Below are 15,249 nucleotides of genomic sequence, written 5' to 3'. Positions count from 1 at the left end.
CGTCTCTACCAAAGGAGGTGCAAGGCGCTCCTTCCCTCCGCTAGTCTGCTGGTCCTCCTTGGGCAAGGTGTAGCACCTGCTTAGCCACCGATCAGGGCCACGTGAAGCCGTGGGAGCAGGTGGTGGACGGTCGTATGACCAGCTGGTCCAGATCAGAAGTCCTGGTTATGCGACTACTGACACCAGGCAGACATTCTCTGAAGAGTATTGATAATGGTTGGGGTCACCCGTCTTGTAAAGACACTGCCCAGAAGAAGACAATGGCAAACCACTTCTGTAGAAAAATTTGCCAAGAACAATCATGATCATGGAAAGACCATGATTGTCCACACCATACGGCGTCATTTTTCTACAGAAGTGGTTTGCCATTGCCTTCTTCTGGGCAGAGTCTTTACAAGATGGGTGATGATGTCAAACGACAGAGCACACAATTATGATGTCATACGACATGGCACATGATGATGATGACAATGATGATGATGAGATTAATAGGAAGGACTAATTTTCACTGGAGGATGGTATGTGTGTGAACTCGCTGCCTGAAAGCATGGTGGAGACAGAAACCTTGTCACATTTATAGTTTCATAAAGTAATACAGCATGGAAACAGACCATTCGGCCCATCTTATCATTGCTGACCAAGATGCCTATCTAGATTGCTCCTATTTGCCTTCATTTGGCTTATATCTCTCTAACAGTACCAGTTAAGAAGCTCTTGGAGGGTTGGGGTTTGGAGGAATACGGGGTGAATGCAGGAAACTGGGACATGCTGGGCAGGCCTCGTGGTCAGTATGAACTGGATGGGCCGAAGTGTGTGTACATTCTGAAATGGTCTATGGCTCTAAAGTCTACCCTATCCATTTGCCCCTTTGGGTGTCTCTTATCTGTTGTGATTGTGCCTGTTTCTATCACTTTCTCAGCAGCTCAGTCTTACTTTGTGTGTAGTTTTTCACTGAATCTGTTGTATTTCTTACATCTACTGTGAATGCCCGCAAGAAAATGAATCTTAGGGTTGTATACAGTGACATATACATACTTTGAAAATAAATTTACTGTGAACTCTATCCATTGTGCGAAAAACTGACCACTGAGGCGCCTTTTAACTCTTTCCCCTCGCTCCTTATGCTTTCCAGCTCCAGATTGTTCTCCCTAGGGAATGGACGACTATCTACGCCCTTCATAATTCTATAAACCTCCATAAGGGCACACCGTAGCCTCCTCCATTTCAGAGCAAACACTCCCAGCCTACGCTACCATGAGACTTTAAACATAGGAGCTGAATTAGGCCCCTCAGCCCTTTGAGTCAGTTCCACCATTCCATCATGGTTGATTTATTATTCTTCTCAACCCCATTCTCCCGCCTTCTCCTCGTAACCTCTGACGCCCTGACTAATCAAGAAACTATCAAGTTCCACTTTAAATATACCCAGTGATTTGGCCTCCACAGCCGTCTGTGACAACGAATTCCACAGATTCACCACCCCCCCGGCGAAAGAAATTATGTAACTTCAATGCTGCAGGCCGGGCAACATTTCTGTGAATCTTTTCCGCACCTTCTCTGGCTTAATCACACCCTCCCTACTGTGCTGTAACCGGAATCCCACGTAAAACTCCATGCGTGGCCTCTCACTGTTTTGTACAGATACATCAGAAATCCCAACCCCTTTACTAAGTGTCTCAGCTGGTGAAGTCAGGCACAGCACACATCCAGCAGCAGCAGAAGAAGCCTTTTGAATGGTACTCACGTATCTGTTTTTAAACCCACCACCGGCAGGTCGATCCAGGCACCCACCACCCTGTGCAGGGCTGGACTTTAGGCAGGGCTAGGCTGGGCTGCAGCCCAGGGGCCTGAGCTGCAGAAGGGCCCAAAATAGGGACCCATATCATCATGGCGGACAAAAAAAAAACAAGGGTGGAGCACAGAAAAGAAAAAAGAAACAAGAAAAAGAGGACCATGAGCAAGAAACATTAAAAAAGACATTGACATTGACAGATTTTTTTACACTTGTTCTCGATGATCCATTGCTCTTGTCACAGTCTGAGACCGGTGGACAAACGGAGGCTTGTTCAACAGCTAGCACTAGCACCAGCATTAGCACAGGACCACCGTCCTTGCCACAGTCAGCAGCTAACGTTGAAGAGGCAGAGAGCATGACTTTGGGATTCCCGACCACAGAGGCCTCCGAACAACCAGGTCGGGCCGCTATGAATGTTAACGTTACCGCTACTGAGGATCCTTACAGCACTGATCCTGCTCGCTGGGGAAAGGAAACGCTAGATGATTCAGTCCGAGCATACTGGGCTACGAAAGGGCCGGAGTCCTGCCAGAATAAAGATGTGGATATCAAAGCTTTGGAACACGTATACAAACAGCAGAGACGTTTTTTCTCCAAATTTCACTTCAAATGCAAACTCGTAAATGGTGAGTACATATCAAGGCAATGGCTCTTATATTCCCCTCCCACTGGCTGTGTGTGTTGTTTTGCTTGCCGCATCTTCAGTGATGGTAACTGTCAGTCCATCTTTGAAACTGGCTTTAGCGACTGGAAACATGCCGCTGAGCGCATAGGAGAGCATGAAAATAGCGAACACCACAGGAAAACGATACTGACCTGTGTTACACTAGCGTCTGACAGCGGAAGAATAGAACTGCAAAAACAGTTCGAGTCAGAGTGTGTCTACTGGACTGACGTATTGAGGAGAGTGTTGGTGGTTGTGAAGTTTTTGGTCGAGAGGGGACTGGCTATCCGAGGCTCCAGTGACATACTTGGCAGGCCTGATAACGGCAACTACATAGGCTCAGATCCACAATGGGACAGGACAGGCTGAGTCATCTTACTCTGATGTCACTTGAAAGTGATCTTGTTCAGAAATTGGATTTTAGTGATCTGATCAAGGACTTTGCTGTGAAGAAATCCAGAAGAACTAGGCTTTAATTTTGGAAAACAAGCATCTGACTTTGTAAATATCTAGGCTTGTGTGTCAGTGCTGTCCCTGTTTTTGTGGCAATAGGCTAATAGTTGACTGTTTACAAACTTAGTAAGTAATAAGTGGTCTTTACTCTGCAAGCCACACAGCACAGCAATAGGTTAGTATGTGCTAGATCTCATTTTTCAAAAAGATTGTTGGAGTATTGTCAAGTTTCCTAGTTTGCCACAGTGGCATCTCTCTTGGCCTTTTTGTCTCTCATTTCCACTTTACTTTCTCAGAACACACGGTTGAGAAAAATACCTAGTTAAAAATGCTTTGGTATTGTTTGAGAAATAAGGCTTACGGTATGTGCAGCAATAGCTAAATAAAGATTTAAGACTGGGTACATCACACTTTGTCTCCCTCATAACTTTACTAAGCCAACTAAGCCTACGTCAATTTTTGAGTGCTTTAGATGCTGTCCTTCAAACTAAGAATCTGCATTACTTTCTGTCCTCCCTCTTAAGGCCTGTAAGTTTATAGCCTACGTATTGTACTAAACCAGTGTCTTGGTCCACAGCTTTGATATTTAGACCAGTACGACCTTTGCTCCTGTTCTTGCCTTGTTTTGCTTGGTACAGCAGCATTTTACGGTGTCAGCAGGGGCCCATCAGGGCCTCCAACCCAGGGGCCCTGGCCCCACTAAATCTGGCCCTGCCCCCCACCCACCTCAAAGTTCTGGCCCCTCGTATTTGACATTTCAACTCTGGGAGAAAGATTCCGACTGTCTACCCTATCTGAGACTCTCAGAAGTTTATGAACCCCCCAGGTCTCCCCTCAGCCTCTGCTGCTGCTGCAGAGAAAACAATCGGCTTGCCCTCTGATCCAGGCAATGTCCCAGAGGACATCCTTTGAGCCCTCTGCAAAGTCTCCACATCCTGCCCGTAAATGGGGTGACCAGAACTGTAAAACAATTCTAAGTTCGGATAGGTACATGAATGGCAGGGGTATGGAGGCTATGGTCCCAGTGCAGGTCAATGGGAGTAGGCAGTTTAAATGGCTCAGCATGGATTAAATGGGCCGAAGGGCTTGTTTCTGTGCTGTACTTTTCTACGACTCTAATACACGAAGTGCAGCCTAACCAGAGCTTCAGACGACTGCAAAATGACACCCTGACTTAGACTCAGTGGCGGAGGAGAGCATGCCATATGCCTTCTTTACCACCTTCTCTACCACCTTCTCTACAAGATGAAAAGAGGCATAGATCGAGTGGACAGCCAGAGACCTTCCCTCGGGAAGAGATGGCTAATAAGAGACGCAATTTAAAGGTGTTTGGAGAACAGTGCAGGGGGAACGGGAGAGGTAGATTTTTTTTAACACACAGAGAGTGGGGAGTGGGTGTGTGGAACGCACTGCCGGGGTTGGTGGTGGAGGCAGATACATTAAGGATGTTTAACAGACTGTTAGACACAAGGATAAGAGAAAAATGGGGGGCAGTGTGCGAAGGCTGGGTTAGACTGATCTTAGAGTGGGTTAGGAGGTTGGCACACATCATGGACTGACGGATCTGTACTGAATGCGATGTTTGATGTTCCACGCTTTTCTTGCATTGCCGCTTTCTGGGAGGGATGGACTTGGACTCCAAGATCCCTCTGTACACTTGATCTGATTTTGGTTTGTTATTGTCAGACCTAGGGAGACACAGTGAAAAGCTTGTCTTGCATACTGTTCATACAGATCAAACACCATTACACAGTGCATTGAGGTCGAACAATGTAAAACAGGATGTGGATTACAGTGCACCAGCTACTGAAAGTGCAGGGCAGGTAAACAAAGAAGTGCAGGATCTTAAGAGGCGGACTGTGAAACTGAGAGTTCGTCTTATCGTACAAGAGGTGCATTCAGCAGTCTGATAACAGTCGGGTTTTCAGACTGTCCTTAAGCCCAGTGGTACGTGCTTTCGCCTTTTGTATCTTGTGTCTGTGGGGAGAGGGGCGAAGAGGGGATGCCCGGAGTGGCTGGGGTCATTCCAGCTTTTCATTCCTAACTTACTTAACTACTGGATTTCAACTTCCTCAAGTCCAGTGTCTGACTGGACATTGGCTCATGGACACTACCTCACTACTTTTTTTAAAATTTCTGTTTCCAAACTTCTCTTAAACATTGAAATTAAACCCACATCCAGCACTTTCTCCGGCAGCTCACTCCACACTCTCACCACCCTCTCACCACCCTCGAAGAGGAGAAGTTCCCTCTCAATGTTCTCCTTAAATATACCTTTCACCCTTAACCCATGACCTCTCAATCTAGTTTCACTCAACCTTAGTGGGTGAAGTCTGCTTGGATTTACCCTTGAGTTTACCCCCCCCCCCATATAATTTTGTTTAGCTTTATCAAATCTTCCCTCATTCTCCTGCGTTCCAGGGAATAGTCGAAACCTGTTCAATCTTTCCCTATAACTTAAGTCCTGGCAACAATCTGCTGGTCCTCCTAAGACATTTGGTAAGCTGATTATTGGAAGGCAGCCTCTATCCTCTATCAGGACTGCTCTATCAGCAAATATCCTCTATCAGGACTGCATTAACATTTTCAATTTCTGAGCAGGCCTCCCTTGATAATAATCAATTCTGAATATCGCTTCTTGATCGTTTCCAATGAATGCTGAGAACAAATTCTTCCTTATTGATAAAGACTTCATGCACACATTCAGAATCTTAATCTCAATTGCCTGGTTGCAAAGTAAGAAACAATGGCAATGCATTTTCATATTTATTGAAGTATGTTTCATCGTGGTGAGCTTTATTGACTAGCATTAAACTAAATTTATGTTTCTGCTTGTAATTATGTTTATATGCAAATATATGCTAATGTCTGGTCACAAACAAGAGAAAATTTGCAGGTGCTGGAAATCCGAGCAACACACACAAAATGCTGGAGGAACTCAGCAGGCCAGGCAGCATCTATGGGAGAAGTGTACAGTCGACGTTTTGGGCTAAAACCCCTCAGCAAGAATGGAGAAAAAAACGCTGAGGAGTAAATTTAAAAAGTGGGGGGGCAGGTGGGATAGAGAAATGCCAGGTGATAGGTGAAACCTGGAGGGGGAGGGTGAAGTAAAGAGGCCACACTTAGGTTGGAGGAGCAACACCCTATATTTCGTTTTGGGTAGCCTCCAACCTGATGGCATGAACAACGATTACTCCAACTTCCGGTAATATCTCCTTCACCATTTCCCATCCCCTCTTCCCTCCCTCACCTTGCCCACCCATCACCTCCCTCTGGTGCTCCTCCCCCCTTTTTCTTTCTTCCATGGCCTTCTGTCTCGTTCACAAATCAACTTCCCAGCTCTTAACTTCGTCCCTCTCCCTCCTGGTTTCACCTATCACCTGGTGTTCCTCTCTACACACCTTTTAAATCTACTCCTCAGCTTTTTTTCTCCAGTCCTGCCAAAGAGTCTCGGCCCTGAAACGTCGACTGTGCTTTTTCCCATAGGTGCTGCCTGGCCTGCTGAGTTCCTCCAGCATTTTGTGTGTTTTGTGAATATCTGGTATACTTTCATAGCCGTGTTTTCGTTTTCAGGTTTGTATTCACTTCTGTGTTGCCAGGTAGGCTTTTCCTTCCCGCATCTCTGAGAATATAGAATAGTGCAGCACAACAGAGGCCGCTCGGCCCACAATGTTGTGCTGACCTTTTAGCCTGCACTAAGCTCAGTCTGAGTCTCCATTTTTCTATCATCCATATGCCTGTCTCAGTGTCTCTTCAAGGGTCCTAATGTATCTGCCTTGACCACCATCCCGGCAGAGTGTTCCACACACCCGCCATTCTTTGTGTAAAGAACTTACCTCTGACATCGCCCCCGCTATGTGTGTTACTGTCCATTATGCCACTGGCATTTAGAGCGGCAATGAAGGTCCTCCATCTCTGGCGGTGTTCAGGGCTTCCTTCATCATGTCAGTAGCTTCCCGTCAGTTTTCACTGCCGTCAGTCATGCAAGTCCCTGGTGGAGACTCAGGAACACCCACAAACTCGGATGCAGGAGGTTTCTTCATTGCTGTTTCCATAGCAATTTAGTTTGACCAGTCAGGGTTGTTTGCCTTGAACTGAACCCCCTATCCTGGAGGACCGCTGGGTCATTCTTAGTCTGGCCTCTACCCTTTGACCTGTTTGGCATGGGTGACCCTACCAAGAGCCAAAGTATAAAGCCCTGACTCCAGCTAACACAGCTCTCCGGGTCATTGAGGCACGCAAGCCTCCAAACCGCTACTGGGCTGTGGTCCTCTTGAGGATCCCACCCCCTATACGTTCTTCCAATCAACGTTCTGCCCTGTCTTCCTGGAATTAGTATCCTGAGCAGGGGATGCAAGGAGATTTGGTGATCTGCAGCTTCCTGGCTATTCAGGATGGTGAAAAGCCAGTCAGAAAGGGCTTCCCCCAGGGACTTGGACGGATAGAGGAGGGAGTTCACATGGGGAATGGGTAGGGCGTGATGTGGGTTGAGGGGCAGGGAAGTCGGTTGGCCACATCTTTGGGTGTGGTGGGGGGGGGGAAACGTGCAAACTCCACACAGTCAGCGTCCAATGTCAAGACTGAACCCACGTTGCTGGATCTGTGAAGCATCTGCACTACCCTCTGCACCAGCGGTGCCATCCTGTTCCGGCTAGGAGGAGGAGGGTGACGTGGAGCATGGGGTTACTTTTGTGTGGACTTCAGGTGTGATCTTGATAGAGTTATAGAACACAACAGCTTAGAAACAGGACCTTTGGCCCATCTAGTCCAAACTGTCACTGTCCCAACAACCCGCACCAGGACCATAAGACCTCTATACTCCACCTGTCCTTGTATTTATCCAAACTTCTCCTAAATATTGCAACTGAACCCACATCCACCTCTTCCGCTGGCAGCTCATTCCACACTCCGAGTGAAGAAATTCCTCCTTAAATATTCTACTTTTCACTCTGAACCCATTGTTCAAGTTTAATTGTCTATTACCCATACATGAATACTGCCAAACGAAACAACATTACTCTAGTCACCTCTCATTCTAGCCTTACCCAACCTCAGTGGAAGCAACGTGCTTGTGTTCAGAGGCTGACGGATGGGGAGATTTGAGTAAGATGACGGACGGGTGAGCTCTCTCTCTACAGAGACAGTTAAATGTGCTCGTCAAGGAGCAAGAACGGACAGCTTGTTATCGTTCAGACACTTCTTGGAGACCTCAGTGCGTTGGAAAATAAATGGCCATAATAGCTTGGCAGCAAGCCCAGCTTCCTTTCGCCCACAGACAACAACAGTTAAACAAAAGGATTGTGAGGATGTTTTTTTAATGCGGTAACACCCTGTCTCACAAAGCGTGGCTGGCTGCTTGGTGTCAACAAGCAAGCACAATCACTCGCACAAAGTTCCCCTGCTTTTTGGCCTACATGGGTGGACTGCTGTGCAGGTCACGCTGCAACCCCAGTTGTTAGTAGGCGCACTGTGAAAGTGACGTGGGGGCATGAGGCAGCAGCCTTGAGTCTACAGAGCAAAGCACGAGATACTGGAGGATCCCGGTGGCTTATGAAGTGTGGACAGTTGACGTTTCGGGTCGAGACCCTATATCTGAATTACAGATGATCCTAGCTTCGGGTTCTGGCTGTGTGGAGTTTACATGTCCTCCCTCTGTGAGATGATCCATTCTAATTAGCCCCCCCCCACCCTGCCAAACCCACTTCTGTCTATTGCCTCAACCACTGCACTGCAGAGTAAACACTTTAAACCACTGTTTATAATGGTGTTTACATTGTAAACACAAGCTGATATTTATGTATCTATGCATGTTTTATTCCATATCTGTACTTTAACCTCAAACTTTATTCTTCATATAATTCTTTGGTCTTTATAATTGTTGAAAGTTTTTTGTTGCATGTCATTGCTTGACCAACACACTGCAGCAAATTCCTAATGCACGTAAATAGACACCCAGTGGCCACTTTATTAGGTACCTCCTGTAATGTGGCCCCATACTGCTGCTGTAGCCCATCCACTTGAAGGTTCAATGTGCTGTGCGTTCAAAGATGCTGTTCTGCACACCACGGTTGTAATGCATAGTTATTTGTGTTCCTGTCAACTTGACCCTGTCTGGCCATTCTCGTCTGACCTCTCCCATTAACAGGGTGTTTTCACCACAGAACTGCCGCTCACTGGATATTTTTTTTTCACACCGTTCTTCCTGACCTCTAAAGACTGTTGTGCGTGAAAATCGCTGGAGATCAGCAGTTTCTAAGATACTCAAGGCACCCTGTCTGGCGCCAACAAACATTCCAGAGTCAAAGTCACTTAGACCACCTTTCTTCTGCATCCTGACATTTGTTCTGAACAACAACCGAACCTCTTGACCATGCCTGCATGCTTTTATGCATGGAGTTGCTGCCACACGATTGGCTGATTAGATATCTGCATTAACGAGCAGGTGTGCAGATGTACCCGATAAAGCAGCCACTGCGTGCAGATGTCGAATAAAATTGGCCTACAAGGCTGCTTGGTCCTTGTAGAAGGTCCTAATGAGGAGTCTCGACCAAAAACATTGAACGTCCATTTTGCCCTCCACCCCTCAGAGTTGCTGCCTCGCTGGCTGAGTCCCTCCAGCAGGTTGTTTCTCACCCAGGATTCCAGCGTCGTCAGTCTCGTGAGTCCCCACCTAGCGTTTACGGAAAGCAGGCTCAGACAGTCTGTGGGGAGATTATGTTGTGGGTGTAACTCAACTTCTGCTGAGATGCCCCTATTGAACGGAATTTGATATCGTGTCTTGAAGCAAATAACTGGCGACCTTAATGACATCGTGAACTCAAAACCAAAAGTCAGAGTCAAGTGTAATGTCATATGCACAGGTACAATGAAAAACGAACTTACAGCAGCAACCCAAACACAGAGAATCAGGGAAGCGGAAAAGTGACAAAGGCAATTATCCAAGCATGCCGTGTTGACTCGTAGCTCAGAAGCTCTGCAAGTATATTTGTTTAAACATCCTATTGACAGGTCTGTGATCATACGTCACACAGAGGGTCTGGACCTTCTGTGCCGCCCCTAGACCCAGAGAAGAACTCAAGAACATTAGAAAACAGGAGCAGGATTAGCCCACTCTGTCCTGAAGGCAGAGGGTAGCAAATCTTTGGACTTCTTTTCCCAGGAGGACTTAGGGACACGGTTCAGTTTGTTGCCTTCTGACTGTACATATATACAACCAAACGAAACAATGTTCCTTCGGACCACGGGGCACGCACAAAATGTATATCACACAACACATGAAACAAAATATTACCACAAATGTTAGTAAGTTCTGGTCCTGATGCAGCCTAGAAAGCACACCAGTGCCTTAACTTCCTCGTGAGGGCAAGGAAATTCAACATGTCCCCGTGACCACAGGAAAATGTAGTGACTTATCCAGTCCATCACGCAAACCAGCCTCCTCTCCACTGACTCTGCCTGCATATCCCACTGCCTCAGGATAACAGCCAGCATAGTCAAGGACCCCCCCCACCAGGCATTCTCTCTTCTCCCCACTACCATCCTGAAAGCACGTACCACCAGGCTCAAGGACAGCTTTTATCTGACTGTTATAAGGCTCTTGAACAAACCTCTTGTACGATAAAGGTGACCTCTTGATTCACAATCTACCATGTAATGGTTCTTGCACTTTATTTGTTTACCTGCACGGTAACTGTAACATAATATTCAGCATTCTGCTTTCCTTTTTGTAGGACCTCAAAGTACTGATGTTTGGAATGATCTGTCTGGGTGGCATGCAAGCAGAAGCTTTTCATCGTATTCCGTAAGTGTCAGAATCTCAGTCAGATTTGTATTCACTGACTTGCCCGTTCTGAACATAGAACTCAGACCAGTACAGCACAGGAACAGGCCCTTCAGCCCACAATGTTGTGCTGCCCCAACTAACAAGTAAATCAAACAAACCCAAAAACGCATCCCTCCTACCTACACAATGCCCATATCCCTCCATCTTCCTCTCATCCATGTGTCAATCTAAACATCTCTTAAAAGATTCTAATGTATTTGCCTCTACCACCATACCACATTCCAGGCATCCACCACTCTCTGAGTAAAAAACTTACCCCTCACACCTACCCCCTCTCACCTTCAATGCATTAGACATTTCGACCCTGAGAAAAAGATACTCCTTATCTACTCTACCAATGTCTCTTATAATCATATAAACCTCTATTTGTCATGGTCTGGTCCGTGAAGTCCGCATTCCGGCTCACGGTCCGGTCCATTAACCCTTGCTCCAGGTTTTCCTGTCTACCCTGTTTCTCTTCCTGTTGAGCACTAATTGAGACAGCTGATTCTCATTGGGGCTGGCTGCATAAATACCTCCAGAGACCAGGGTGTAGCTGCTGGATCGTTCTTGTCCTTATGCCTTGTATCCTTTCCCCTGCCTTCTGTTTCCTTGCCTTGTCTTGCCAGTAACTCTCGCCTCGCCTGAAGTTCTTGTCTCGCCTTGCATTGCCTGAAGCCTTGCCTTGTCTTGCTGGTAACTCTCGCCTCGTCTCGCCTGAAGTCTTGTCCTGGAGCCACCCTCTACCTAGCTCCCTTCCTGTCCCTTGCCTCCGCTGGGTAAGTCAGGCCATCTTGCTGTTACCCTGCTGTTGGTTCTGTCCCTTCCTGTCCCTTGCCTCTGTCGGGTAAGCCAGGCTGTCTTGCCGTTACCTAAGGTTGGTTCTGTCCCTTGCCTCCCTTGGGTAAGCCAGGCCATATTGCTGTTACCCTGTGATTAGTTCTGTCCCTTCCTGTCCCTTGCCTCGTTGGTTGGAGATCCGCACCCTGGCCAGGTTATCCGCATCCTGCCCAGGAGTACCGTGCCCTGCCCAGGAGGAGCTTCAAGACCCCAAGCCTCAAGCCTCACCCCAAGCCAAGCTTCAAGACCCCAAGCCTCAAGTCTCTGGTCTCAAGCCTGAAGACTCCAGCCTCGTCCTGCCTGCCAGCCAAGTCACGTCCTTGCCTAGTTCTGGGGTTCGAGCCAGAGGCAAGACCCAGGTTCTGAGTCCTTGTCCGGTCTCTAGCTCGGAGTCCAAGCCTGGGCTCTTAGCTCTCTTGTCCAGTCCTGTTCTGGGTTCCCAGTTTTCGTGTCCCTGTACTTGCCCTCGCCCTGTATCCTAGACCTGTCCCTAGTACTTCAGTGTCTGTGTCTTGCACTTGGGTCCGTTCCCAGCCACCTACTTATGACACTATCAGATCTCCCCTCAGACTGCACCACTCCAGAGAAAACAACCCAAGTTTATCCAGCCTCTCCCGATAGCACATGCCCTCTAAACCAGGCAGCATCCTGGTAAAACTCCTCAGCACCCTGCCCAAAGCCTCAACATCCTTTCTATAGTGGGGTGACTGGAATTGTACGCAGCACTCCAGATGTGGCCCAGTATAAGGAGACAAACTTGCAGTAATTGACAAAAATAAGCATATGGTGCAAGAAGAAAGAATAATGGCATAGAGTTCATGGGTTTCATGTGACAATTAAAGATCAAATTTTAGGTTTATTTGTCACACGTACTTCGAAAGTTCCATCATGAAAGAAAGAAGGAAAGTCAGGTCCACCATGGGCTCAAGCCTCCTTCGCATCCAGAACATCTTCAAGGAGCAACACATCAAAAAGACGGCATCCCATCATTAAAGACCCCCATCACCCAGGTCATGCCTTGTTCTCATTGCTACCATCAAGGAGCCTGAAGGCACACGCTTAACGTTTCAGGAACAGCTTCTTCGCCTCTGCCATCCGATTTCTGAGAGGACACTGAACCAATAAAGGCTACCTCACTGCTTTTGCACTACTTATTTAATTTAACTATATATATATATATATATAAATTCACAGTTTGCGTCCACAACCAATACAGTCCGAGGATGTGCTAGGAGTAGCTTACGAGTGTCTCCATGCTTCTGGCACCAACATAGCATACTCAAAACGTACAAACTCTAGCCAGTGCATAGAAAAAAGGAAAGAACATTACAGTATAGTACAGGGTTGTACCAACTTTTTGACCTACTCTGACATCAATCAAACTCTCCCCCCCCCCACCCACATAGCCCTCCATTATTTCTGTCACCTATGTGTCTAAATAAGAGTTTCTTAAATGTCCCTAGGAGTATCTGTCTCTACTGCCATCTGGGTGCATTTTTGACACACCTACAATTCTCTGTGTAAAAAACCTACCTCTGACATCCCCCTATACTGTTCTCCAATCACCTTAAAATTATGCTTGTATTAGGCATTTCTGCCGTGAACAAAATGTCCCTGGCTATCCATTCAATCTATGCCTCTTATCATCTTCTGTACTTCCATCAAGTCACTTCTCGTCCTCCTTCACTCCAAAGAGAAAATCTCTAGTTCACTTGACCTATCCTGACAAGAACATGCTCTCTGATCTGGGCGGCATCCTGATAAATCTCTTCTGCACCCTCTCGAAAGCTTCCACATCCTTCCTACAATGAGACGACCAGAACTAAACACAATACTCCAAGTGTGGACTGACTGGGGTTTTATAGAGCTGCAACATTACCTAGTGACTCTTGAGCTCAATGTCTTTGGAATGTGGGAGGAAACCAGAGCACCCGGAGGAAACCTGCATGGTCAGAGGGAGAGCATACAAACTCTTTACAGACAGCAGGTATAATTGAACTCTGAACACTGGCGCTGCAAAGTGTTGTGTGAATTGCTGCACTATCGTAGTGCCGCATAAAGCAACTACTAGTTACTGTAGAGAGCAATTGATAGATTTCAGAACATTGCTGGAAGCAAGTGCGGTTAGTTACAAACTACAAGAGATTCAGCAGACGCTGGAAAATATGAAGCATCGACTGTTTATTTCTTTCCATAGATGCTGCCTGACCTGCGGAGTTCCTCCAGCGGTTTGTGTGTGTTCCCTTTGGTTCCTTAAGGTTGTTGTAGCTGGGGGTGGTAGTGGGGATAAGTTCCCCTGTACCTATTAAGTGGGGTACACCTCAAGTAGCCTCTGACAACCAATTCCTGACCTTCATGTGTGGCTTTAGCGACTAAGCCCGCTGGAGTAGGTTCTACTGACAAGAGAAGGAGCAAAGGCGAGTTACTGGCACCTTAAAACCAGTCACTTCGGGCAGATGGGGTTCGTCAGGCATGGCTGGCAGCTGATCCAGGAGAGGGAAAACTCTGATCTCAAACCTCTGCTGCTTTGAGCCTATACCCATTCACAGGGAAGGCTTCGGGAGTAAACCCTGAGGGAAAAATCTGGAGCTGGAGTCCCTAAGGCAGTCCTACATTGACTTCAACGTTGACCGGCAACTCCTGTGACACCACCGGTGCCAAATGGAATCAGTCTCTGCCGTTCCTTTGGGTTCATCAGCTGTGTGGAAAGGGACAGCCTGCTGCCTGGGCAACTGCTTTCTCTCCGTATCGTACTGCCCTGGACTGCGTGCTGGCAGACAGCTAGGGCACAACATCCATGGTTGACCCTGATCAACGGAGGGCCTACTACTCTTAGTGTTGATCAGATGAGATGGAAGACTGGGTGACCACCTCCCACCTCTCTATCCGATGCTCTTGTATGCAACGGGGAGGGAAGGTGGGCTGGTAGCTCTGATTACATTTCCACTCCTTGTGGTCAGCAGATGTTGCCAAATTCTGACCACGCTTGTGCTCAGATCTTTCAGTACTGCGATGTTTCCACACTGAGAAAGGAGAAATGTGAGATATTGACATGACGAGTGACTAATTCTTACCAGTGGATATATTTCTTACATTAAAGTTGCTGGTGAACGCAGCAGGCCAGGTAGCATCTCTAGGAAGAGGTACAGTCAACGTTTCAGGCCGAGACCCTTCCGCAGAATTCCTGTTGTTTGCGTTTTTAAAATTCACTACTGCGAAGCCTCTTCCGGTGATGCCTACTCCGAAGAAGTTTAGATCCTCTCTTCTGACTGTACCTCTTCCTAGAGATGCTGCCTGGCCTGCTGCATTCACCAGCAACTTTGATGTGTGTTGCTTGAATTTCCAGCATCTGCAGAATTCCTGCTGTTTATATTTCTTACATTGCCCTTTTTAGCTTAAAATCTGAAAGGATATGAAAGGTTTAAAGGGATACAGCCCAAGTGCGGGCAAATAGGATTAGCTTAGATGGGCATCTTGGCCAGTATAGGTGAGATGGGCTGAAGGGCCTGTTTCCCTGCTCTATGACTCCATGAGTCCTTGACACTGATCAGTGGGGAGAGGCTGAGGACAGTAATTGGGACCGAAGGTCTCTGAGTTAGGCTTCCTCTCCCTGACTTCTGGGACCAGTGAAACTGGCTGCAGTCATGGAGTCATAGAGGAACACAGCAGAGAACA

The 15,249-nt window shown here is 47.2% G+C and overlaps 1 long non-coding RNA gene across 3 annotated transcripts in view; it reads left to right on the top strand.

Annotated features, from left to right (window-relative positions):
• Positions 1–274: 274 nt before the first annotated feature.
• LOC140210103 (uncharacterized) overlaps positions 275–15,249 on the top strand; it is a 67,515-nt gene continuing 52,540 nt past the window's right edge. For 2 of the 3 annotated variants that reach the window (XR_011889157.1, XR_011889155.1), the window contains exons 1-2: positions 4,652–4,859; positions 10,643–10,713. This is a non-coding gene — a long non-coding RNA (uncharacterized lncRNA). Of the gene's footprint in view, positions 2,422–4,651; positions 4,860–10,642; positions 10,714–15,249 lie in introns of those variants that run through there. The other variant, XR_011889156.1, reaches the window with a different exon arrangement.

Source organism: Mobula birostris, chromosome 14, assembly GCF_030028105.1.
Source record: "Mobula birostris isolate sMobBir1 chromosome 14, sMobBir1.hap1, whole genome shotgun sequence".
NCBI classification, from domain to species: domain Eukaryota; kingdom Metazoa; phylum Chordata; class Chondrichthyes; order Myliobatiformes; family Myliobatidae; genus Mobula; species Mobula birostris.
The sequence above is the reverse complement of the archived record's forward strand: the minus strand, read 5'-3'. Positions and strand labels throughout refer to the sequence as shown.